This window comes from Humulus lupulus, chromosome 1 (assembly GCF_963169125.1).
Source record: "Humulus lupulus chromosome 1, drHumLupu1.1, whole genome shotgun sequence".
Taxonomy (NCBI): Eukaryota; Viridiplantae; Streptophyta; class Magnoliopsida; order Rosales; family Cannabaceae; genus Humulus; species Humulus lupulus.
The window spans coordinates 105676327-105703246 of NC_084793.1; the positions used below are offsets into that span (position 1 = coordinate 105676327).

The 26920-nt window shown below is 36.6% G+C and overlaps 1 long non-coding RNA gene across 1 annotated transcript; it reads right to left on the reverse strand.

The window, feature by feature from the left end:
* Positions 1-19646: 19646 nt before the first annotated feature.
* Positions 19647-22841, reverse strand: LOC133815559 (uncharacterized). Its single transcript, XR_009884827.1, has 3 exons — positions 22327-22841; positions 22151-22217; positions 19647-20260 (listed from the first exon to the last, which is right to left on the reverse strand). It is a non-coding gene; the product is annotated as an uncharacterized LOC133815559 (long non-coding RNA).
* Positions 22842-26920: the final 4079 nt, after the last annotated feature.

A 26920-nucleotide genomic window follows, 5' to 3' on the forward strand; every position in this document is an offset into this window, starting at 1 on the left:
CAATTATTTTGAGGTCGCCCCTTTTTAAATAACACCCAATGGATATAGAGTACTATCAACACTCTATACCCTTTACAACCACAAAAAATGGCCCGTGCCTACCCCGCACGAGATCAACTATCTGTTCGATCTTAAATCCAACCCCAACCAAAATAACACGGGGTTTTTCCAATTCTGTCACCAGGAATCTGCTCGCATATTCCTAAGTGATGTTACCCATAAATCCAATGTAGGAAAATACTTCTAGGTGTACTTCCTCACTACAGACCTGGTTGCTAATAACTTGGCCTTCACATGAGGAGGTAAACTTTTCTATCTTTGGTCAGACTTTCTGGTCATTCATTTTTGTTAGTTTTTCCTTTCCTTGTCCTTAGAAATTTGGTATTGCGCTTAGGTCCATGGCATCGACCAGACCCCACTCCAGAGATGGAGATAAGGGCCACAACCCTAGCCAGCATGACGAACATAGAAAAGAGCGTCAAGGAGTTGGTTACTGAAAACAATTTAAGGCTGCTCGGCCTTTTGGGACCTCATCAAGAAGTGAAGGAATTCACTACGGGGAGTGCCACTGGAGAGGGCACCGAAGGACAGGAAATCCCCGAGCCGCAGCTGTTATATTATTTCATATAATATAATTTTAGATTAAATAATGTGACAAAATGTGATTTGTCACACCTTGTAACATATTATTGAGAGTCACAAAATTGGACACATGTGTGTGCCCAAATGTGACATATTTTGGAGTTGCAAAATCAGTTACAAATTTGTAACTTCCAAATATTACCCAATAATGTGTATATTATATGTTACACATTTGAGATTGGATTTCATAAAGCCATTATGAAATATGGCTGTTGGAGATATGATTTTAACCCCAATAATGTGTTTTGGGAGTTAAAAAATCATTTGGGAGGGTTTGGAACCGTTTGGAAAAATAGCACATTTTCAAGTGCTGAAAATGGGCTGTGGCCGTGGCCACTGATGTCCCTGGCCACGGCCACAGGTGCATTTCAGGCCAAATTTTCAGTTTTTTCCAAATGTGTTGAACGGTTCTAAAAACCCAAATAACTCCCAAATCTCAATTTTAATTCCATATTAATCCAATTAAACATTGGTAACAGCCATGGGGGTTGGTGGAATTTGAAATCCAAAGGGTATCTCAAACTCTATAAATAGGAGCCTAATGCTCGCTTGTATGATACACCATTTTTCATCCACAAAGCACTTGGCTGAAAAATTCACTTTAAGGCTTGATTATTCCAGAGAGCTATTTCCTTGAGAGATTCCTTAGTGCTTAGAGAATAGGGGGAAATAAGCTTTTGGACAAAGGTCTTGAACCTTGTTCAAGTTGGTGATCCCCACTACTCTACACTTTGGTTGTGTGAGAGTTTGTTTGTGTTTTCATTCTTTTGTTCCTCTTGTTCTTCTTATTTATTTGTATTATTATAGTTTGAGCTTGTAATCTTCTTCCTCTACATTTGATTTCTATTTACTTGTATTTTGAGCAATTGAGTTGTAATGTTTATTTAATCAATATTATCTAGTCCATTGTATTCTTTGCATAGAGTTGTATTTTTGGTTTTTCCACTTTTCCATTGAGCAATAAAATATATTCTCTAACAATCAAAAGCTTATTTCTTTTTGTTTCAATGGAAGGAGAGACCATAAAGATCATGAACGATTACTTAGTGAGGTTGGATAATTTTGATGGTTCCAATTTAACTAGGTGGCAAGACAAGGTGAAATTCCTTTTGACAACACTCAAGATAGCCTACATCCTTGAGTCATCCTTGGCACCTCTAGCCGAGCCATCCGACAAAGACACTCCCGAAGAGGTGGAGAAAAGAAGGAAGAGAGAAGAGGACGACCTTCTTTGTAGGGGTCATATCCTTAATGCCCTATCTGATAGGCTATATGATCTCTATACCAATACCAAATCCGCGAAGGAGATTTGGGATGCCTTGGAGAGTAAGTACAAGGCTGAGGAAGAAGGTACAAGAAAATTCATAATTTCTCAATATTTTGAATTTTCTTTCATTGATGGGAAAAATCTTTTACCTCAAATTCATGAGTTACAAGTGATTGTGAACAAGTTGAAAGTTCTCAAGATTGAGCTTCCTGAGGCCTTCCAAGTTGGTGCAATAGTGGAAAAATTACCACCAACTTGGAGGAGCTATAGGAAAAGAATCCTCCATAAGAATGAGGATTACACTTTGGAAGAGATCCAAAAAAACATTAGAATTGAAGAGGAATCGAGAATCAGGGACAAGGGTGTGAATGAGTCTAAAGATGAGACTTCCAAGGCTAATGCGGTTTCACACAAGCATCCAAAGGGCAACAACAACAACAAAAAGGGTAGTGGGAACCCTTTAGGTCCAAAGAAAGATCATGGACAATTCAAAGACGTGAGAGGTCATTGTTTTGTTTGTGGAAAACCCGGGCACTATGCTAGAGTGTGTAGGTACCGAAAGGACCCACATGAGAATGAGGTAAATGCTATAGAAAAGGAAGAAGAGATCCTAGCATGATTACCATGTTTATGTGCCTTATTGGGAAAATTGTTATTTTTTAATAAAGCTTGTACTCTTGAAAGCTATCAATAAAATTAAAGTATTATTCTATGATGATTCTTTATTTTGCTATGAGACATTTGTGTGAGACATTAAGAAAGTTTCAAAATGAACTTGTTAAAATAATAGGTAAGTGTGTAGACCTATTATTTCGTAATGTGATTATTTGTTTGAGAAATTCTCACATTACACTTGTGTTCACATTTTATTTTGTGAAATATATAAAAGAAAGCAACCAAGTGAAAGTTACTTTCAAATAAGTGTGCCTTGCTTTAGCAAGTAAATGAATCAAGATAAACATTGAGGTTTTTTATCTTGATCTATTGAGTGTTTATCATGTAGCTTAAGGACTCATGATGAACTTTGAGAATCATAGGTCTAGAATCTTGGAGGATAAATGACTTATTAGGAATGAAGAGATTTCTATTTTAAAGTGATATTTTATTGTCACTATGTGAGAAATGTGGGGGTGATACTCCAAAGTTAATCAATTTATTTTGTTGTTAATCAATTGATTAATTTGGTCATCCTATCAAATAGGTGATTTGGAATTCCACATTTTAAATCACAGTGGCTATATGTGGATAAATCTAGACATGCTTGGTGTCTAAAGTTACTGTTTGTAATATTTTGATTCAAGAAGGAAACAATTTAAAACATAAAGGAGAATTTTAGAAACAAAGAGATTTCTAGAATTAATATTCAAATGTTTATCTTGGATATTAAACTATAAAATGGTCGGGGTGTTGACTATGGTCAAAATCACTATTTTAAAGGGGTAACTATTTTAATCAAACTATGGCTAGCAACAAAGTTTGAATAAAATAATGGCAGTGTCTAAGTATGCATACATGAGCAAACAAATTATTCAAATGGAATCATTTCTACATTTCAAGGGGTGGGACTTAAACTCCCTAAAGAGATTCACGGTTGATGGTAACCTATCTTAATACTAGTAACCAAACTAGTATTAGGTTCAATAGGTAATAACAAGTCAATCAAGTGAATAGATAGTAGAACTCAAATTTTGTCCCATCTAAGATATGAGTACTAGTGTGTTACCAAAATGAGGGTTAAAACCGAAAGGTTTTTTAATAAAACTTTGTCTTGAAAAGACAAGTATTTTAGGGTAACAAAATACTGTAAGAGTTCTTCCTATATAGACCTAGGGGTGGTGCCGCCCCTCATGAGAATTGGGAGTCATTATCAAGAAAAGTCTATGAATGGAATGTGCACATGGCCATTAACGGTGCAAAAGCAAGACATTGAGGTCTCAAGTGAACATAGCAAAGGTGTGTGTGTTATCACCGGTTTGTTATCAAGGGATAGTGGTTCAATGCTTCGGCAACCAAAATTTCAACAAACTTTGTGATAATTATAATAAGGTAAAATTCAAGTTGAAAGACATTTTAGTTTATGCACCAATGCAAAGGTTTCTATAGAGAGTGATTATTTAATCAAGTGGGGGAATATTACATTTTAATATAATGTTTGATTGATTAAATAAAGTGTTACAAAAAGTAATTATTTAATCTAGTGGGGGAATGTTATATTATTTTATATAATATAATATTAGATTAAATAATGTGACAAAATGTGATTTTTCACACCTTGTAACATATTATTGAGAGTCACAAAATTGGACACATGTGTGTGCCCAAATGTGACATATTTTGGAGTTGCAAAATCAGTTACAAATTTGTAACTCCCAAATATTACCCAATAATGTGTATATTATAGGTTACACATTTGAGATTGGATTTCCTAAAGCCATTATGAAATATGGCTGTTGGAGATATGATTTTAACCCCAATAATGTGTTTTGGTAGTTACAAAATCATTTGGGAGGGTTTGGAACCGTTTGGAAAAATAGCACATTTTCAAGTGGTGAAAATGGGCTTTGGCTGCGGCCACTGAATGATGGTGGCCACGGCCTGGGGGACAGAGAGCAGTGGCCGCAGCCACTGATGTCCCTGGCCACGGCCACAGGTGCATTTCAGGCCAAATTTTCAGTTTTTTCCAAATGTGTTGAACGGTTCGAAAAACCCAAATAACTCCCAAATCTCAATTTTAATTCCATATTAATCCAATTAAACAATGGTAATAGCCATGGGGGTTGGTGGAATTTTAAATCCAAAGGGTATCTCAAACTCTATAAATAGGAGCCTAATGCTCACTTGTATGATACACCATTTTTCATCCACAAAGCACTTGGCTGAAAAATTCACCTTGAGGCTTGATTATTCCAGAGAGCTATTTCCTTGAGAGATTCCTTAGTGCTTAGAGAATAGGGGGAAATAAGCTTTAAGACAAAGGTCTTGAACCTTGTTCAAGTTGGTGATCCCCACTACTCTACACTTTGGTTGTGTGAGAGTTTGTTTGTGTTTTCATTCTTTTGTTCCTCTTGTTCTTCTTATTTATTTGTATTATTATAGTATTGAGCTTGTAATCTTCTTCCTCTACATCTTATTTCTATTTACTTGTATTTTGAGCAATTGAGTTGTAATGTTTAGTTAATCAATATTATTTAGTCCATTGTATTCTTTGCATAGAGTTGTATTTTTGGTTTTTCCACTTTTCCATTGAGCAATAAAATATATTCTCTAACAGCAGCAAGATGTGTTACAACCCCAGAGGCAATGACCAACGGGAGTGACCATCCGAGAGCCCTCTAGCAACCCTCGAACCACTGCTGCCCCTACCTTTCATGGGAGGGGAAAGCAAAAACTACCAGAATATACCGGTCCTATACTTGAGTCATCGGATGAGAGCAGTATAGACTTTTCACTTCTAGATAATTTTCCCTTCCCTTATCATTTATTCAATAGGGATGGAAATTTTAAATTTACGACTAGTTATTTTATCGAGACAGATAGTGAGTGTAGTTGTAGTTCTTTAGATAATATATCGACCAGTAAATATAGTTCGGGTATACTACTTGGTATTTCTCTTTACATTATTCCATTATCACTCCACACTGCTTCTTAAGATATCTACTCGTTTATTTTTGTTTTGTAGTCATGCCATCTGAAGACACTTTTGACATGTACTCCTCTGCTGAAGCTCCTTTGAGCAAAAATAAACTGAGCAGAAGGCATGCTGGGGAGAGCAGTAGTGAGCCTTCCAAGAAAAAGGCTCGATCAGAAGACCCTCCTGCTCCAACTCCTTCTAAAACTACAACGCCTCCTCCTCCTCGCAGTGGCCCTTCCTCCAAGTAAGCAGGAAGATCCTCGCCCACTGATTTGCTGAAAAATGCTTTTAAAGCAACCTACAAGAACCTACAAAGATTGTCCAAGCACCATCGCAGCCAGGAAGCCTTTGCTCATCTTCCCCCACTGAAGCACATCCAGGTCATGATTCGTAGGCTTTCTGAAGTCCTCAGTGTAAGTGCTTTTTTTTCCTGTTTTAGTCGACAAACATTTTCTCTAATTGCCTATAATTGTTTCACTTTTTCTCTGTTTGCAGGGTATCCTGACCATGAACCATGGTTGGCATCGTGCTGAGGAGATCGAGACCAAACATGCCGAGTATATCAAGGTGATTGAAGGCAAAGTCGTTGGTTTAACCGAGGAGTTGAAAAGGAGCCAAGAAGAGCTGGCCAAAGCCGTTGCTGCTAAAGAGAAGTTTAAGGATACTTCAGAAAACAACTTCAAGGAAGCAACCAAACTCCAAGAAGACCTGGCGGCCAGCATGAAGGAGGCTATTGGGCTAAAGGAGTGGGTCAAGCAGCTCGAGGAATAAAATTCCCAAAACCTGGAGAGGTTCAGGGAGCAACCTTCAATTGATTCTATTTTTTTTAGAAGAAGAACCTAGGGGCGAATTTCGACTACCTTCCTGAGCAGATGAGGCAGGTCAAACTGGCGAAGTGCGCTTCTCGCCTAGAAGAGGAAAAGAATGCTCAGGAATCTCCTAAAATTTACCTGGCGACAGGCATCGATGGTGTTGAAGAAGATGCAGGAACAACAGTCGACCAACAATCTCAGCAAGACCCTCTTCCAACTGCACAATAATTTGTTATTAATAATTTTTTTAATTTTGTAACTAAAACATGCGAACAATCAGTTCGTGTTGTTGAGACAATTTTGCTGCATATGGCAGCTTTTCTTTTCTATTTTAATTACATCCGAGCGGCAATTGCTCGTGGTGTAAAGACATTTCATTATGATATTATAATATACTTATTGCTATTATAACATCTGCTCGTATGACCGAACATAGCATAACACTCTGTTAAGATTTTCACAAAACCAACTAAAAGTTTTGAAAAATACACTACGTGTTGTAGTATGCTTTCCCTTATTTTTCTCGTGTGTTTACATATGCCTGTTGATATGCTTTGCTTGCTTAGTATCTTATATGCCCCCCAAGTGATTGAGGAGTTTAAGTTTCTCGGTCACTTTCCATGAACAAGCCTTGTTCGAACATTACTGCTCGTGTATTAGCTAAACAATTATTGATAATATAGCAAAACAACACACGTAATGAGAAAATTCTTGTAATAAATACAATAATTGGCAAGAGTAACTAGCTGCGCATAGTTCCTTTTATTTCTCGTAATAAAATGGACAATATCGTGTCTGTACGAGTGATCAAAGATTGACCTTACACTTATAAGCGACCAGTAATTTAACTAACCAGCCCTTATTCATAAACTTGTAAAAAGTAAAATTAATACAAGCCAATTCTTTAAAAAGATTTGTTCATTGATAGTACTTGCGTAGGTGTTCTCCATTCCAATAGCGAGGAATGAGATCTTCATTTAAGTGAGCAAGTTTATATGTGCCTGGTTGAAATATTTCTTCAATTTGATATGGGCCTTCCCAGTGTGGGCCGAGCACTTTAGCATTATTGTCGCGAGTGTTGTGAAAAACTCTTCTGAGTACTAAATCTCTCATGTCAAACTTTCTTCCGTGCACTTTAGAGTTGAAATATCAAGCGACTTTTTGTTGGTAAGCTACAACTCAAAGTTGATCCTGGTCGCACCTTTCATTGACTAAGTCCAAAGACTCCATCAATAATTGGTCATTTGTATTCTGGTCATATGTTAGTAGCCTTCTATGTGATGGGGAACTAACTCAACAGGCAACATGGCTTCATACCCATATGCCAAAGAAAATGGTGTATGGCCTGTTGCTGTTCGGTTAGAAGTTCTATACGACCAGAGTACTTATGGAAACTTTTCTGGCCATGCCCCTTTTGCTTCTTCGAGTCTTTTCTTCAGTGTGTCCTTTAAAGTGTAGTTAACGACTTCAACTTGCCCGTGGGCCTATGGATGAGCAACTGACGAAAAAATCTTTATAATACCACGCCTTTCGCATAAATCAGTGAAAAGATCGATGTCAAATTGCGTGCCATTATCTGAGACAATCTTTCTTGGTAGTCCATACCGACATATGATATTTTTAACGACGAAATCCAATACTTTCTTGGTCGTTATAGTTGCAAGTGGCTCAGCTTCAACCCACATAGTAAAGTAGTCAACAACAACTACTGCATACTTGGCACTCACTTTACCAGTAGGTAAAGATCCAATCAGATCAATTCCCCAAACTGCGAATGTCCACTGAATTGGCATCTATTTGAGCTCATTTGGGGCTGATCTTGGTATCTTGGAGAACCTTTGACACTTGTCACACTTTTTAACAAATTCCATAGAGTCCTCGATCATGGTAGGCCAGAAATGTCCTTGTCGGAGAATCTATTTTGACAAACTTTGCCTCCCAGCGTGATCTCCACAGAAACCTTCATGTACTTCTTGCATTAATTCCTTACCCTTCTCCTTAGAAATACACCGTAATAGAGGCATTGAGTGTCCTCGTCTATACAAGACTCCGTTGACCAGAATAAATCGCACTGATTGTCTAAGCATCCTCGCTTTGTTCCTTTTTGTTGGTAATATTCCTTGGTCGAGATATTTGATGATGGGTGTCATCCACGTGTCTGCCGCTTGTATCACTAGTGAGGATTCTTCCACTTGAATGATTGGCGCTGACAAATGTTCGACGGGTACTATGCTCAAGGCGTCAGCATCTTTAGCACTTACCAACTTGGCTAAGGCATCATCATTTGAGTTCTGATTGCGAGGAACTTGTTGGAGAGTATACTTTTCAAACCGCGCCAGCAAGTCCTTCTCTTTGTTCAAATAAGACACCATCTTGAGACCCCTGGCCTGATATTCTCCCATAATTTGATTAACTACTAGCTCAGAATCACTATATACTTTTAGTGATCTTATATCTATATCTTTCGCTAGTCTTAATCCTGTGAGCAGAGCCTCATACTCAGCTTCATTGTTGGAGGTTGTAAAGTCGAATATGATTGCACAATGAAACCGATGTCCTTCGGGTTTGATTAAAATCAACCTTGCCCCTGAGTTGTGCTCGTTGGATGAACCGTCTACGAATAACTTCCAGGTAAGGGATTGATTTTTATCATTAGTCTCTATCAACGGTTCACTGGCAGAGAGTCCGGTGAATTCTGCAATGAAATCCACTAGGGCCTGTCCCTTTATAGCTGCTCGTGGCACATAGGAAATTTTGAAGTGCCCTAACTCAACTGCCTATTTTAGTAGCTGACCAGCGGCTTCTCGTTTTTGTAGGTTTTGCCGTAGAGGCTGGTCGGTAAGCACTATTATGGGGTGAGCCTGAAAGCAGGGTTGCAGCTTTCTAGATGCCAGAATCAAGCAATACGCTAATTTCTCTATGGGCGGATATCGTAGTTCTGCTCCCACTAGCCTCTTGCTTATGTAGTATACTGCTTTTTGAATGTTGTCCTCTTCTATGATAAAAAAACTCTACCTACGTACTCTGTAATTGCTAAATAGATGAACAAAGCTTCTCATTCGACCAGTTTGGACAAAATTGGTGGTTGCGACATGTGGGATTTTAACGCTTGAAAGGCTATTCGCACTCTTCTGTCCATTCAAACTTTTCGTTGCCATAAAGCAAATTAAAAAATGGAACACACTTGTCCGTTGATTTTGATATGAATCTACATAGGGCCGCAATTCTTCCCGTTAGGCTTTGAACATCTTTAATCTTGGCGGGGGACTGCATTTCGATCAGTGAATGAATTTTTTCATGATTAGCCTCAATTCCTCGTGAGTTTACTATGAATCCCAAAAATTTCCCTGATCCAACACCAAAGGAACACTTAAGAGGGTTCAGTTTCATTTGCTATTTTTTTAAGATGTCGAAGCATTCTTTTAGGTCCTTAATGTGTTCTTCGGTCTTTTTTGACTTGACCAGCATATCATCCACATAGAATTCCATGTTATTGCCGATTAGGTCTTTGAACATGTGGTCGACTAGTCGTTGGTAGGTCGCACCAGTGTTTTTCAAACCAAAGGGCATTAATTTATAGCAGTAAAGACCCATATCTGTTCGAAAGCTAGTGTGATCCTCATCAAGTGGGTGTATACTAATTTGATTATAACTAGAGTATGCATCCATGAACTATATAATTTCATGTCTTGACGTAGCATCGACAAGTTGGTCGATTCTTGGAAGTGGGAAACAATCCTTTGGGCAGGCTTTATTAAGGTCTGTGAAATCCACGCACATCCTCCATTTTCCATTTGGCTTGGGGACTAGTACGGGATTAGAGACCCAAGATGGATAAAATGCCACCTTAATGAATCCATTTTCCTTCAACTTCTCGACTTCTTCTTTCAAGGCCTTAGATCTATCTTTGTCGAGCAGCCTACTTTTTTGTTGTACAGGTGGATTTTTTTCTTCTATATTCAGGACATGGCTGATCACCGTTGGGTTTATCCCAACCATATCTTTATGCGACCAGGCAAAGACCCCCTGGTGTTTCTTTAAAATCTCTACCAATTTGTTTTTCGTTGTTGTCTCTAAATTTTTACCGACTTTCACAACCCTGGTTGGATCTGTCTCTTCTAATTGGACCTCCTCGAGGTCCTCCACAGGTCCCACATTATCTTCAAAATCCCCAAAGCGAGGATCTAAGTCCCTATCCTCACTTTGGGAAACAACCTATTTGGTGACTTGTTTACCTGATTGGGCTTGCGTTTCGTTTACTACCAGCAAACTTTTTTCAGCTCTATCCCCTGATTCGCCTCTTCTTGATTTTGTCATCGAGGAATTGTACCATTCTCTTGCTTCTCACTGGTTTCCCAATACACACGCAACTCCCGCGTTAGTCAGAAATTTCATGGCCAAATGCCAGACTGAAGTTACGGCTCGTAGATTGACGAGTATGGGTCTTCCAATCACAACATTATATGTAGACGGACAATCAACTACTATGAAAGTAGCGAGTAATGTCCTATTCACAGGTGCAACTCCTGCTGTGACTGGGAGTCTGATCGACCCTGTTGGTGCAAGTCCTTCGCCAGAAAAACCGTAGATGTTTTGGTTGCATGGTTCTAAATCTTGCGCTGATAATTTCATTCTTTCTGGTGAAGATTTATACAAAATATTGACTGAGCTTCCTGTATCTACCAACACACGTTTTACCATCATGTTGGCAATCTGAACGTCTACGACCAGATGATCTAAGTGGGGAAATCAAACATGTTGAGCGTCTAGCTCAGAGAAAATTATTAACACTTCCTCTATTCGAGCTTTTTTGGGAGTTCGCTCCTTGAAATTTATCATTTCCATGTCTTGATCGTGATGTAGAGTTCTGGCATATCTCTCCCTTGCCTTACCACTGTCACCTGCTATGTATGGTCCTTCGTAGATGGTCAACAATGTACCAGCGACCAGAGCTGGCTGTAAAGGAGGCGAGCATTGGCGTACAGGCACCTGCTCGTTGCCTCTATGAGCCTCTTTTTGAGAACCTCCACCTGCTCGTACATACCTCCTTAGATATCCTTGTCAGATAAGGAACTCGATCTCGTCCTTGAGCTGGTTACACTCATTGGTGGCATGGCCATAGTCATTGTGGAAACGACAAAACTTGGTTGTGTCCACTTTGGAGATATCTTTTCTAATCGATGCTGGCCGCCGAAAGGGAACAATGGTATGCCTGGCTTGATATACTTCAGCTTGGCTATCGATCAGGGCAGTGTAATTGGTGAACCTTGGCTCATATCTATTTTTCTTGGGGTGCTTGTTATCAAATGTTTCTGACTCGTTGTTCAACCTTTTCCCCCCAATTTTTTAGTTATTTTTGCCGTTTCCGTTGGGTTTACCAGACCCATTGGTGGCATTGGGGTCTTCCTTCTTGCCCTGGTCATCTACAGGAGGTTTCCCTTCATTAGCAATAGCCTCTTCAAGCTTAATATACTTGTCTGCTCGATCCAGGAATTCCTGAGTGCTCTCGACTCCATTGTTTTGTAAGCTACTCCAAAGGGGAGAATGGCTCCGAACTCCAGCTGTAAGCGCCATCATCTTTCCCTTATCTCCAACAGATTTGGCCTGAGTAGTGGCTCGCATGAATCATTGTATATACCCCTTTAGGGTTTTTCCTTCCTTCTGTCGAATCTCGACCACCTGATTGGCCTCTGTTGGGTGTATTCGACCACCATAGAACTGTCCATAAAACTCCCTTATGAACATTTCCCAGGAAACTATGCTGGTCGGAGGGAACTTGAAATACCACTCCTGAGCAAATTCGGATAACGTGGCAGGAAAAATCCTACATTGAGCATCATCTGACACTTTTTGGATGTCCATCTGTATCTCAAACTTGTTAACATGAGACACAAGATCTTCTCCTCTTGCAAAGTTGGATACAATTGGCATCTTAAATTTGCTCGGAGTTTCTGCCATAGCAATTCTATGAGTAAATGGGGTACCCTTCCTCTGATCAAATGCTATATGGGATGCCCTTTTCCCAACTAGTTGTTGCACGACCTGATTCAAGGCATCTATTTAAGCCTGAACATCATTTGGTATTGCTGGAGCGACCAGGGCTGAGGGGAAGTACTCATCGTGTCTTTCCCTCCGGTTATTGAGTACATCCCTCAGGTCTTCATCCTTTCATGTTTGCTCGCTTGCACCTAGTCGGTCAAAGACATTGGTCTCTTTAGGCTGCCCCCAGCGTTTTGGCTTATAGGTCTATTCTCAATTGGCGAAGGATTTTGTCGTTCGCCTCTCCCTTCCTGCTAACAACCAGCGTTCCTCCTGCCTGAATCTGCCTCATTATAATCATGGCCATCTCTAAATTGTCACCTATGAGGGTGCAACCTGCTGTTCGCACTGTTTCCTTTCTCCCTGCTGGCACGTCCCGATAAGTAGGGGGAGCCCTGCATTGGTCGGTGGGTTCTCTAACATTACTCTGCCGTGGGGGACCTCTGACCGCAGAGCCTAAATCCACCTGTCTTCTACTTCTCGATGGATGTTTTCCCATACTAGGAGGGTTTTTCTCCTCAGCTGCCTGGCATCTAGGGCTTCTGGGATGCTGCTCGGCCATATTCTGCCTTTGCTACTGGGAGTTATCTCGACCAACGCGAGAGGGTGGTCGCTACTCAGGATCTTAAACTAGCCTCTCCTGTTGAGCAGCACGAGGTTGCTCTGGCCTTTGAGGATTCCTTGGTTGTGGTGGATTATGATGATATTGATGATGCTCTGAATGTAGATTTTGCTGAGGGTGAGTCTTGGGCGACTGATTCGGTTAGGAGGCAGGTGCAGGCTATCCTCATGCCAATTGAATGGCCGCGTCTAAGGTCGCAATGGCATCTCTCTACTGGTAGTCCATGTCAGCTTGCCGCTCATTTAGTTCTTGGCGCTGCCGGTCAATCTCCCTTGGCTGCAACACCATTGTCTCAGTTACATTCTCTTTAGCTCTAAGATTGGCTAATTCTTCTAGCAACACAATCAAAGTTGACCGCAATGTTTCAGCATCCATCTCCTCCTCTTCCAACTCCATCTGTGGCTCATCCTTTGCCACATCTTGTGGAGGAGGTTGATTTGGCATATTCCCAGAAGTTTGCCCCGTTTTTCTGGTTGTCTTTGCCATTTGATCTTCTTCAAGGTCTTGAGTTCATCTCTCAACGAAAGCACCAAAATGTTGACCCTCGATTTGGTCAATGACACGAAGTCAATATAAACAATAGAAATAAGATCAATTGAATTCAAGAAGATAAACGAAACCAAAGTTTATAGTGGTTCGACCCAGATATTGGTAATAACCTACCTTCGCTTAATATTGTTATTGATATCTTATGGAACCTACGATCAACAAACAAGGGTTTACTGAGTTTCACAAGCTCCAGAAAGGTATCCAGGTCCCTTTTCAAAGAGTCCCTTGAGTCCTATTTATAGACTCAAGAATCTACTTGTGGGCCGACGGGGCTCAATACACCATAATTTATACATATTTGAAAAATAACAGAAAACATAATCTTTACATAAAAATAGGATAAAATATCTTATAACTGTATTTGAAATGTGACTTTGTTACCACGACTAGACCTAGTTGTACATGCCAGCATAGCCTCTACCATACGGTTGAGCATTCTTCTTAAATCCATCCACCAACTTCTCTCCTGGTCGTTGGTCGACCTGATTGTAATCACTGAGTAGACACGTATATCCCACGTGTTCATGAATCTTGCCACGTCAATGAGTATTATTTTTTAGGGTAAACACCACTCATCCTATACTATGAAAATAGTGGAGTGATAGCTAACTCAAAAGAATCAAGAAGCCACAAGACATGCAAGCATATCAAGAGGAAATATCATCTACTTATTGTTGAAAGAGGTGATGTGATGGTCAAGAAGATATCGTCGAAACAAAACTTGGCAGATCCATTCACGAAGACGCTACCTGCTAAGTCTTTTATGGGTCATGTAACCAACATGGGGTTAAGGGAAATGCCCGATTTTCTTTTTGGCCAAGTGGGAGATTGTTAGGGGTTATGCCCTAAAAACCTGTATTAGACATTTTCAATATTAAATAAAGTGAACAATTTAAATATGTTTGATTGTTAAATTATTATTTAAATAATTTATAGTATATGAATATCAGAAAAATCCGTATTCATTTATGAGGGTATGATCTTGTATGAGTACGAGAGAATTAAGATCATATACAATGAATAAATTTTTTAGTAACATATTAAAGTATGGAATCTTTAATCAATGGTTGCTAGTACGGTTTACTAAGCACGTTATTCAGTGCAAGAAATTTAGATTTGGATTGCTTATGTAGATAGACATCTTAGTAAATGTGTTGTATATAATTATGATTATATATGACTGAATCGATATTAATTAATTTCTTTATTGAACTTTCTGTTTATTATAAAAGCTTAATTCATATCTCTTAGATGATCAATTAGTAGATCAGTCTAAATCCTAAGTATTCATGAACTCTTGTTCATGTTTACTAAGTTCTTTGATTCACTCGTTAAAGTTTCTTTATCAATGAAGCTTACAAATTTTCTTTTGGGACTTTAGTAACATAGATGGCTAGGAACATGATTTACAAGATTGAATCTTGACTTTTTTAACAGATCGAATATTGGTTCCCTTTCAGTGTTAATTATGGAACTGAAAAGTTGTGCACAAATTAAGATTTGATCTAAATTAACTTTCACTGGTGAATTAATGGTGCTATATGATAAAGAGATATTTATAAGGGTAAAATGGTAAGTTTGACCAATTCTAATTATGAATCGATAACAAGAGGACAAACTACTGGTATTGATTATATGAATGGACTACTGCCAATAAACTTAGTAGATATAATTCTATAATAACTAAGAGTGCGATTAAATATTTATAGTGGAGTAATAATGGAATTAATAAATAAGATTATTGTATTGATGAGTTCAATAAAGAATCTAATTTATTAGAGCTTAGTGTTATAGGTCCATGGTGCCCGAGTCGCCTCTATACCACACTGTCAAGGGTTTGGATGTCACGAAATAAAAGTAAAATGAGAATTTATTTTGCAAGGGAAAAATAGTAATTATTTATAATAAATAATTAATATTAAATAAATTGGGAAAATACCATTATCTGGACAAGACAGATGTTGGGGCCACCTATATTTGTCTGGACAAGTTGGTGCGCCACCTATGCTGTTTGGACAACAACATTACCGCCAACCAATTTGTAAGAACAGTGGTGGGCGCTTACATCATAGGGTGGAGCCCACTGGGTTTAATTTTGGATTATTATTTTAATTCAAAAATTAAATATTTATTTAAATTTAAATTTAAAAGTTAGTTCTAGATATTTTAACGTTGTTGAGATATTCTCTCAAAGGTAGTTGAAAGATTCTCTCCTAAAGGTTGAGATATTCCCTCAAGTGGTTGAGAGATTCTCTCATTCGATTATTAGATATTTAATTATTTAAATATTTAAATTAAAATAATATCTATAACAGAATCAATTAAAGATATTTATTTAAATATTTATAATATGATTATTTAATGTTTAAATAAATAAATATCTTTATTAAATATTATTATCTTAACCTAAATAATATTTTATAGGGTTAATTTAATTATATCGGTATAATCCTAAATCTATATATCGATACATTTAGGAAACCTAAAAATGTTAATTGAATCATTTTCGCTCCTCTCCCATTACTGTTCTTGCTCATGAGTTGAGACAAAAACAAGAACACATAATTTTGTGAATCCCATTAGCCCACACTAATCCTTGAGTGTTGAGGTAGGCTTAGAAGACTACGGTGTGAGTTTTTCATCATCATCATTTTCTACCAGCTTGGATATGAAGATCATATTTAATACAAAAAGAAATAAAGGACACTTGATAGGCATCAAGAGGTATTTTTCTGTTACCATTATTGCTTTCTGTTTTAATATATGTCCACATGGGGGATCCTTGGGGTCGGTACAATGATAATCAACCTAAACGCTTCCGTTGCATACCTGATTTAGTACCGTAAAACCAACACATAAACACAAATAGGGAGAAAAATAATCACAAAAGACTTGTCAAAATTAGATAATCTCTGTCCAAAACCTTTATTCTAAACAGCTATTGATGAAGCTTAAGTTTTCTTCTCTTTGGAATAAGAAGTGGGATCTAACATGCCTTTGATCTCCAAATTTGCAAATTTTTCTTGTTGAAGAACATGAGAAAACTTTGAATCTTTGAGAGCAAGAAAGAGGAGTTTATTAGAGAGAGAGTGAATGACAGTGATCAAGTCCCAAAAACTCAAAAAATCTATTTAAATAAGTTAGGAACTGCCATTAGGTCTAACCAATAGAATTAGAGTATTTTAAATTGACTTTAGGAGTCAAAACACAAAACTCTATGGTTGTTGTACAGACACATCATGTGACGCATTTCCTGTTGCGACTAGCCTAAGTTTTCAAACTGTATGGTTGTCGTACGGACACAACACCTGAGAGACTGTTTAAGCTTCTCAAAAGTGATCTTACACATCTCCAAACACTCCTGAATGTTTTTGGCATGCTTAGATACCTCATTGTATCACTCCAGACCCAAAAAAATATAATTTTTAAATGCCTACAACAAAAATTCTAATATGTGAAATCGTTAAGTATTTTGTACCACTTTGTGAAAAACACACTTAACTTTATATTTAACGAATTATAACATTGCCCCACTTGGTTAAATATAATCCTCTCTTTACTAGCTCTAACAGTATTGGTGCCTAAAACATAATATCTTTGGATTTGAACTAAGCCTTAGTAAAAATGTTACAAGGTTTCCCCAAAAATACTTGGTTGCTTGAAACACTGAACCAACTATTCTATTTGACAAAAATTGTAACATCTCACACACTTCTACTTGATTCTCAATTTTCCCTCTTAAATCTTAGCACCATGATGGCCATGTGCTCATCCATTCTTGAACTATCTTGGGAGAGTCTCCTAAACTTCACATGAGAGGTAGCACCACCTCTAAGTTAACATAGGTTAAATTCTTACAACATCTTTGTTAGCTTTATAGAAGCTTGTTGCACTCAACTGAATTTCATCAAAAGCTTCTCCGGCTTAACCCTTTTTCCAGTAACAACAAACACTATGTACTTGGATGAGACCTAAGTTTTAAGTTAGTGTTGCACATATTCACTTATCAATGATTTTTTATTACCCATTGAACTCTAGATTAGGTTGTCGTAATTTTGGGTTGAGTTTCTATCATTGGTGAATTTTATTCTAGGAGTTTCAATCTAATTTCTTTTGTAGTAGAACTCACCAAGTCCTTTGTGGGGGGCTTTGTAAAGGGATTTGTTAAATTCTCGCTAGATCCCACATAAGATATAGAGATGATTCCATCTTGAATCAATTATCTGACATAATCATGTCTAAGACTAATATGTTTAGACTTCCCATTGTATACACTATTGTAAGATTTTGCTAGTGTTACTTGAATATTGGAATGGATTGAGATAGTTTTTTAACTTTCTCATTTATGATGGGGATCTCCAACATGAGATCCCTTAACCATTCGACATCTTTACTGGTGGCCACTAGAGCTATGAACTCAACTTCCATGGTTGAGTGTGAAATACAAGTTTGTTTCTTTTAGCCCCAAGAAACTGCACCACCTCCTAGTGTGAATACCCAACCAGATGTGGAGATATTGTCTTCAACAATTGATATCCAACTTACATCAAAATAGCCTTTCATGTACCCTAAGAAACTTTGAGTAGTACAGACTAGAGTTCTTGGTCCTTTTAAGGTATCCTAGAACTCTCTCAACAACCTTCCAATATTGGATACTTGGATTGCTAGTAAACCTACTTAGTTTACTAATTGGAAATGAAATATCCGCTCTTTGGTCAGTTATCGACCAGACATGGAATGGTTTTCTCAAAGGAGCAGTATCCTAAGACACCTTAGGAAGAAGAGGATATGAGAAAGTATCCTTATGATTTATTAGCAAGAGTCTAATGCATGCAATGTTGTGTACAAGACCGTACATCTATTATGCAGTGAGAGTTGTGAGTCGTTATCAATCAAATTATGGTTTGAAACATTGGATTGTAGTAAAACACATTTTCAAGTATCTTCAAAGAACAAAAGAATATATGCTTGTTTATTCAAGATGTAACATGAATCCCACTAGATATACTGATTTTGATTTTCAATCAGATATAGACAATCTTAAGTCGACGCGTAGTTCAGTGTTCACTATTGGTTGAGGAGTTGTAGTCTGGAGAAGTATCAAACAATCTAGTATTGCATATTTAACCATGGAAGTCGAATATATAGCGACTTGTTAGCAGCCAAGGAAGTGGTTTGGCTTAGAAAATTCTATACTAAACTAGATGTCGTTCTAGATATGGATAGGCCACTAATTATGTATTGTGACAACAATGGAGTGATAGCTAATTCAAAGGAATGAAGGAGTTAAAAGAGGGGGAAGCATATTGAAATGAGATACCATCTTGTTAGAGAGATCACACACCAAGGTGATGTGATGATATTAAAGATATCATCGAATTAGAACTTGGCTGACTAATTTACCAAGACACTTCCTGCTAAGTCGTTTGAGGATCATGTGCAAAATATGGGATTGAGAGAGATGCCACGTTTTCTTTAGGGCAAGTGATAGATTGTTACGGTTTATGCCCTTGAAGAATATGTAAAGACATTTTATTTTGAAAGTTAACAAAAGTGATTTTTTCTTATAATTGAATATCTAAATTATTGTTTCAATAATTAATATAAATATAAAAAGATTCATAATCATTTATGAGAGCGTAATCTTGTATGAGTACGAGAGGATAAAGATCATAAATAATGAATAAAATGGTCAACAACATTTTAGTGTAAGGAATCTTTAATGAATGGTAGTGTAAAAACGCCCTTAACTAGTACTTAATAAAACATTCATATTTTCAATGGTTTGTAATAGAAAGCCGCTTATTATAAAGGTTTCAGTGGGGCCTCGCTTAAAACATGCAAGTTGGGCCCAAAAGTTTAAAAAGAAAAATATCAGTTTTATGCAAAGTTCTAAAACAAACATAAGTTTAAGTCCCACTGACAATTTTAAGAAAAAACCCATTAAACATAACAATATTAAATATCGCGTTTAAAGTTGATCGTTTCTCGTCCATAGGATGCCCCCACACCATACATACCACGACGATAGAACTCCCCACATCACCACGCGTGCCATAGAGAAACCTATTTGCTATCTGGAGGGGAAAGTAAGGGGGTGAGCTAAAAGCCCAGTAAGGAAGTACAAACAACAAGCAAGTAAGATACAACAAATTACAAACACTATCATTCATCTTTATACATCATAGCATCATCATAAAATTAGCATCAATATCATAAACATAAACATATCCACGTCAACATAATGCCACCATCATATCATAAACATCATAACAAAATCATAAACATCACCAAACATCATAACATAATCATAAACATCACCAAACATCATAAACAATTCCTTGTGAACATGACCCGCAAACTTGTCCATGCCACCCTTTGAGGTAAACAAGAGTCTCTGGTCCTTGAACAACCTCGGCGTGTCCGCCCATGGAATTATGTCTTCATATCCTTAGTAATTCGGGTTACGTCTTCTTATCCTTAGCAACCCATTTTGATGTGTCGCGTTCATCACGCTAACATCCATTCATATCATACAACGTTCATACAAGCCAACATATCATCACATTATGACATTCATAATTCATAACATTTCATTCACACAACAGTCTTACCATTCATAATATAACAATCATAAATTCTATCTAACTTCCTTACCTCAGGTCCAAGCTAAGTAAAACCACAACTTCTCAACGAGCCTATACCATAATCAAAACGACATTCCTTAGCTTCACATAATTACTATTTTGGCCTCTCATAGAGGAGTTACACACAACATACAAATATGCTTAATTACACATAAGGTCACAAAATAATAATGCTCATTCTACCTATATTGCATGCATGATATTTCTATAAAAACTACATGGTTGCATAATAGACATAATTTTGGACGTAAAAGTGAATTTGCATGTAACATGCATACGTGGGAACATTGCGTAAATGTGGCGTTTAAAACGATAATTCCATGCGTCTTACTTCTATCGTTTTAAAAATAATAGACTTGTAGCATGTTTTGTTTACTATTGTTTATCTTCTTAAAATTACTAGGTTGATTAAATCTCCCACGACGTTCTTTTTATTTCATAAAAATAATTTTATTTAGCCATTAAAATATATATAAAAGACCCATTTATTATTTTTAAATTGCAAAGAAAAGCAAAGGCATTGAAAATTATTTTAAAAAGAAAATACTTATGATTATCATGTATCCTTAGAAAATAACAATTTAATTTAAGTTAATAGAATTTCATAATTTGATGTGAGAAAAATAATAATTTTAAGTGTGAGAAAAATATATTTTGTTTGAATTATTTTTAATACTTAATTTTATGTAACACAAATTCATATGTGAAAATTAAATAACTATTTAAGACTTTTAAAACAAAACTTTCAGCCATTATTTAAAAATGACAAGTGAATTAAATCCAACATTTTTCTTAATCTAATTAAAGAAAATCATGACTTGTAAAATAACCACTCATATTATATTAAAAATATCACTTTTAAATTTTTACCATTGTTTAGGTTATTTATTTATTTCAAAATACCAATCAAATTCCTTTTTTTGAAACACACTTTACATTTTTAAACAAAAATTACAGCAATCAAATTTATCATTAAAATCACCATCCTTATTTTTAAAACTCATATTTTCTAAAAAATATAACAAAAAATCTGTAGGTAATTATTTGTGCAAAAACATCATTTTAATTGTGAATTAGAACACCATTTTATTTTCACAAACACCACATATCATTAGAGTCATTCTTATGCATACATATCCTTATTTCATCAATCTTTTCACCATTTAATCACAAAATCAGCAAGCATAAATCACCATGAATTTAATCTTTTACCTCATGCCTCATAAAATTCATACAAGATCATTCATGTTTCATAAACACAATAATTCACAAATCCTAACATGCTCTTATTATACAAATAATTCAAATAACATAACTAACACATATTCATATACAGCCTTATAAAACCTTATTCTTTTTCTAATGAGTTCATGCATGCAACCCAACAAAATAATAATACAACATGCATGAATAACATAACACAAATATTCATATATGCCTTTATATTAAACCTAACATGTTCCTATTATTCTTCATGCATACCATAATTTATTGATACATAATCTCATATACACCCTATCATGTTTCTAGATTCATAATTGATTTTACAACATACAAGAAAAACAATCATGCTTGAACATCATCCCTAGGCCGAAACACCTAGGATACCCAACAAGAATTTACACAACATCCTCATCTATAAAAACATTAAACCTAGCATATTTCTAACATGTATGAAACACAAGAAAATCAAACAACCTAATATGCCCAAACCCCGTAGGCCGAAACATACATATATAAAATCATAAAATATCATCAACGCCATATTTCAATAATCATCTCATTACACATATTATGAACATACAACAATAAAAATCAAACCAACACCATAAAACCCTACCCATGCTTAGATCAATCTCCCATGCATCAACATATTGAAAAATAACCACAAATCCAATAACTCAAGAGAACACCATAACATTAGGGGTAGAGATTCAATACCTCTCTTGATTGTAAAATCAAGAACACAACTTGATCAATACCCAAGTGATAATCACCCTTGAATACCCTAGGGTTTTTGAAACCCATAAAGAAGAAGAATATAGAAAAAGACTTAAGATAATGAGGAAGATAAACCTAAATCTTAAAACAACAAGGAATCATAAGAAAAACCATACCTAAGACCTCCTCCTTCTTCTTCGTTTCTTCTCCTCCTTCTCTCTCTTTCACGCCTCTCTCTCTCTCTCCTTCTATCACTAATTTCGGCAGCCACAAGAAAAAGAATGCCAAGGCTTCCATGCTCTCCTATTTATAGCCTCTAGTGACCTAACCTTAACAAAAGGACTCAAGTGTGAAAAGCCAAATTCCTATCCCATAATTCAAGCTAAATCCCATCATTTCCTCTCCTTACACCTCACCTAAACCCTTATCCTTATGTGAACCAAATAAAAAATAAACCTTGTCATCTTTTCCTACAAGATGACAACTTATATTTATTTTCTTTTCTATTTTATTTTCTTTTAATAATAAAAGGAAAAATGCTCAAAACTCACATCAGGTCTAGATTCATACAACCCCTTTCCTTTTCTATAATGGGAACAATAACTAAATAAATAAATAAAAGAAAAATAAAACACATTCACATACACACACACACACATTTCGGCACACTTAAAATAAAAATAAAAAAACTTATTTTAATCACATCAATTGTCACACTTATTTAAAATGTAACACTAATAGTAAAATAAACAAGTTGCACAATTATTCACATATTAAAAATAAATAATCAAACAAAAAATTAACAAATTTAAATTAAAAAAGACTATACCAAACAATTCTAACAATTTATTTAGATTAACAAACAACTAAATAAAGCAAACAACAACTAAATAAAATAAACAGCATTTAAATAAAATAATTCACCACACTTAACACTTAAATAAAATAAAACACTTAATAAACTATTTTTTTTTGGTGCACTTGATATGATGGTGGCATTATGTGGACGTGGATATGTTTATGTTTATGATATTGATGCCAATTTCATGATGATGCTATGATGTATAAAGATGAATGATAGTGTTTGTAATTTATCGTATCTTACTTGCTTGTTGTTTGTACTTCCTTACTGGGCTTTTAACTCACCCCCTTACTTTCCCTTCCAGGTAGCAAATAGGTTTCTCTATGGCACACATGGTGATGTGGGGAGTTCTATCGTTGTGGTGTGTATGGCATGGGGGCATCCTATGGACGAGAAACTATCAACTTTAAACACCATTTTTAATAATGTTATGTTTAATGGGATTTTTCTTAAAATTGTCAGTGGGACTTAAACTTATGTTTGTTTTAGAACTTTGCATAAAACTGATATTTTTCTTTTTAAACTTTTGGGCCCAACTTACATGTTTTAAGCGAGACCCCACTGAAACTGTAGAGTCCAAGAACTTTACTTAGCTAAGATAGATAGTAGTATTATAGTATTAATAGTATTATCTTTGTAACTGTGGATTTTTGGTTAAGACCGGGACTTATTTGGACACTCATAGTAGTACTTATAGATTTTCTAAGTTTAACCTATAGTTTAAGAATATTGATGTTAACCTAAGGTTTGATTAATATGACTGATATTAAGGAGAATATTTATTATACTATAAGGTTTAGATAAGAACCAATAGGATTTTAAGCACATGTTATGTATGGGTGATTAAGGATTAAGTATTTTGAGGATTAAATTTAATAAGGGATAAAGTTTGAATGCTATAAGTTCAGTCAGCAGCTTTGAATACGTTGAGGGCTTAGTCAAGGCTGTTTACCCCATTCAAATTTAGCTAAAAATGTGTAATTTCGTGTTTAAATAATCAGTGTGTGCCGGTATATCGCAGCTATAGGGGGCGATATATCGCAGCACGTAGATACGAAAAACACGAGACGATGCACAACAGCCTCGGGCATACTGGCCTAGGCGATATATCGCCTACAGGGGGCGATATATCGCCTCCTTCAGTATATTTTGAAACATTTTGAAATCGTTTTCCATTCAGCCATTCAACCTCTTGATAAGTCCAGCATCTTTTTGAACGAGTCTTCAGCCTCTGCTGAACAATAATTCAAATTATTTTCACCTAAAAAGCTATTATTTTTATTCAAGTAAAATTAAGATCCTTTCATTCCTAAACTCTATAAATAGGACCTAGTACCCAGCCATTATTCATCTTTTGCTCTAAGTTCAGAGGCTGCAAGTGCTAAGTGAGTGTGAGAGTGTAAACACCTGGGTTGGGGAATCATAAGCTTATCGAACACTTTGGGAAGTAAGGTTTTATAGTATTTCGGTTTGAGGTGTAGATTGGTCTTACAAGTCTTCAAGGTAACCCAAAACTCTAGTTCAATTCTGTACTTTTCTTTTAAGTTCTCATAGTCTTCTACTCAGCCTCTATCCTTAATCTTTATTTTGGTTAGGAAATCTAAGTTCTTGAGCAAAAAGGTTTTGGTAAGTATTTTTCTCAAGGTTTAGTCCTTCCATTCCTTTCATTTCTTTTTCTTCAAATCTACTCACCTTGTTATATATGGTTTTAGGAGTGTTCCAAAAGTCCCAACTCTGTCCTCAAATCTCGGTAACTTTGGTAAGGAAAATAGGATAGAATCTATATGTTATATGCTTATGTTATCTTATGTTTTATGCTATGAAATATGTTATAAAATATGTTATGAAATATGTATGTTTGTAGGCTTGGGCATATGACCCATTTGACTAACAAGCCCCAAACAGATTATGGGCATATGACCTACTTAGCTAGTAGGACCCCACTAATCTAATGGGCATATGACTTGATTAGTCTATGGGACCCCAAGTAATAATGGCCATTATAGTATGTGCATGATATAAGTGTTATGTTAAGTTTTATGTTTCTTATGAAATTTATGTATATGAACTATGTGTTAGATTTTCCTTGCTGGGCATTAGGCTCATTCCTTTTTGTTTATATGTGCAGGAAAATAGCTATAGTGGCGGTAAGATTCGTGGATGCTTGGGAGAATGTGTATCGATGATGAATGGATTCAAGGAGTCGAGAGTTCAATTTCGAGGATGTAGTCTTTTTATTTATGGTTTATGTGTAATTTTTCCGCACTTGTTATGTAATCCTTTTTATTTTAAATTATGTTATGTTTTGTTTTTAAAACAATGGGATCCCATATCTTGCCTTGAGTTATGTAAGTTTTAACATTGGTTTTTACAAGTTTTTAATAAAGTTATGGTATTTTCGCAAATGTAAGTTTTACTAAGGATTTGTATGTATAGTTTTGTTAATGGTCCAAAAGTCTAGAGTAGTTGGGTCATTACAGAAACCTTTATAATAAGCGGCTTTCTATTATAAACCATTGAAAATATGAATGTTTTTTAAGTACTAGTTAAGGGTGTTTTGCAAATGGTATCAGAGACAATCGTCCATGTTTCCATGGACCCCCCCCCCCCCCCCCCCCATAGCAGTCTTGAAAACGACAAAGGAGGTTTGTGATCGCATCCAAGGGATGATGAATAATAGGGGAGCCTTACTATGGCCTATTGAGCAACATTGGGTCATGAGGGAAGCATTGTCGATATACTCGGAGGCCTTTCTTCAGTGGGATCAATCATGGAACATTGTTGAACAACAAGACCTGGAGTTTAGCACCATGGATTACGCAATTCGCGAATTTCTGGGTTACTATGGGTTTAGTCGTCTGGAGTTGGTGCTAGTAAAGGCGGATGACGGGGAACTAGAGGAGAGTTTAGAGACGGTGCATGACGAGGAAGGAGAGTTGGCAATAGAAGAAGTAATTCGAGCCATACCGCGTTTGACTGCGAGGATGGAGATTATGGCGAGCGCTCCCAGCTATTTCCACATTCCGGAGAACGTCTTTGACTATAGTTCAGGGGACGAGTCCACCGTTGAGGACTAGAGGCCATTACGTAATCGTCGCAGGGGGTGCTAATAAATAAGATGGAATATGTTTTGGATGAGGGAAATTAGTTCCCTAATGAGGGATAATTATAATTATTTTCCCTTAATGGGGACTTAAACGTACAATAAATGATAAATTCCTTCAGTTAAGGTGCTGGTGGGCCCCTGCGTATCTCAGTTGGCCCAATACGAGGTACCAACCCACTACTTATTGAAAAACACATTCCTAAAAGCGTTAGGAGGGTAGCAGCATATATTCCCATGTCAGGCGGTGTCGTGAGACATCTGGCCTATAAGGTATCGACACCACGATCAGTGCAAGCGTAAGTGTCAGATGTCTCCTTGTGGTCTAAGGTCAATGTGCTTGACTCTTGGCAACTATACTCCATATCTGAAGGATGATTCTCGCAAACCTGGATGACATGAGTAGAAGAGATCATCTTGCATTAAGAGTTGGAACAATAACTTGGAACACGGTACTAGGGAACAATAACATTCTTATGAGGACAAACTCCTCCAATGGTGGTGAACTGCGATTGAAAGCAAGGCTTATTTTCCATGGAGATCGAAGCAAACTCCAGGGGACTTAATTAGCTTCTGTGAAGACTTAATTACTCTTTAATGTGTGCCACGTGTCACTTTATAAAGGGATAGAATCATTTCCCCAAGACCAAGGTTAATCACCAATTACAACTTATAACACTAAGTTTATAGGAGATGGGGTAAGTCCTGAGCACGTGTGGGCTTCATTGTCACTTCTCCGGTGGAGCCTCACCTTGGACTGGCCCTGGACTAAAGAGGAGTACAAAGATTACCAAGAAATGATTGA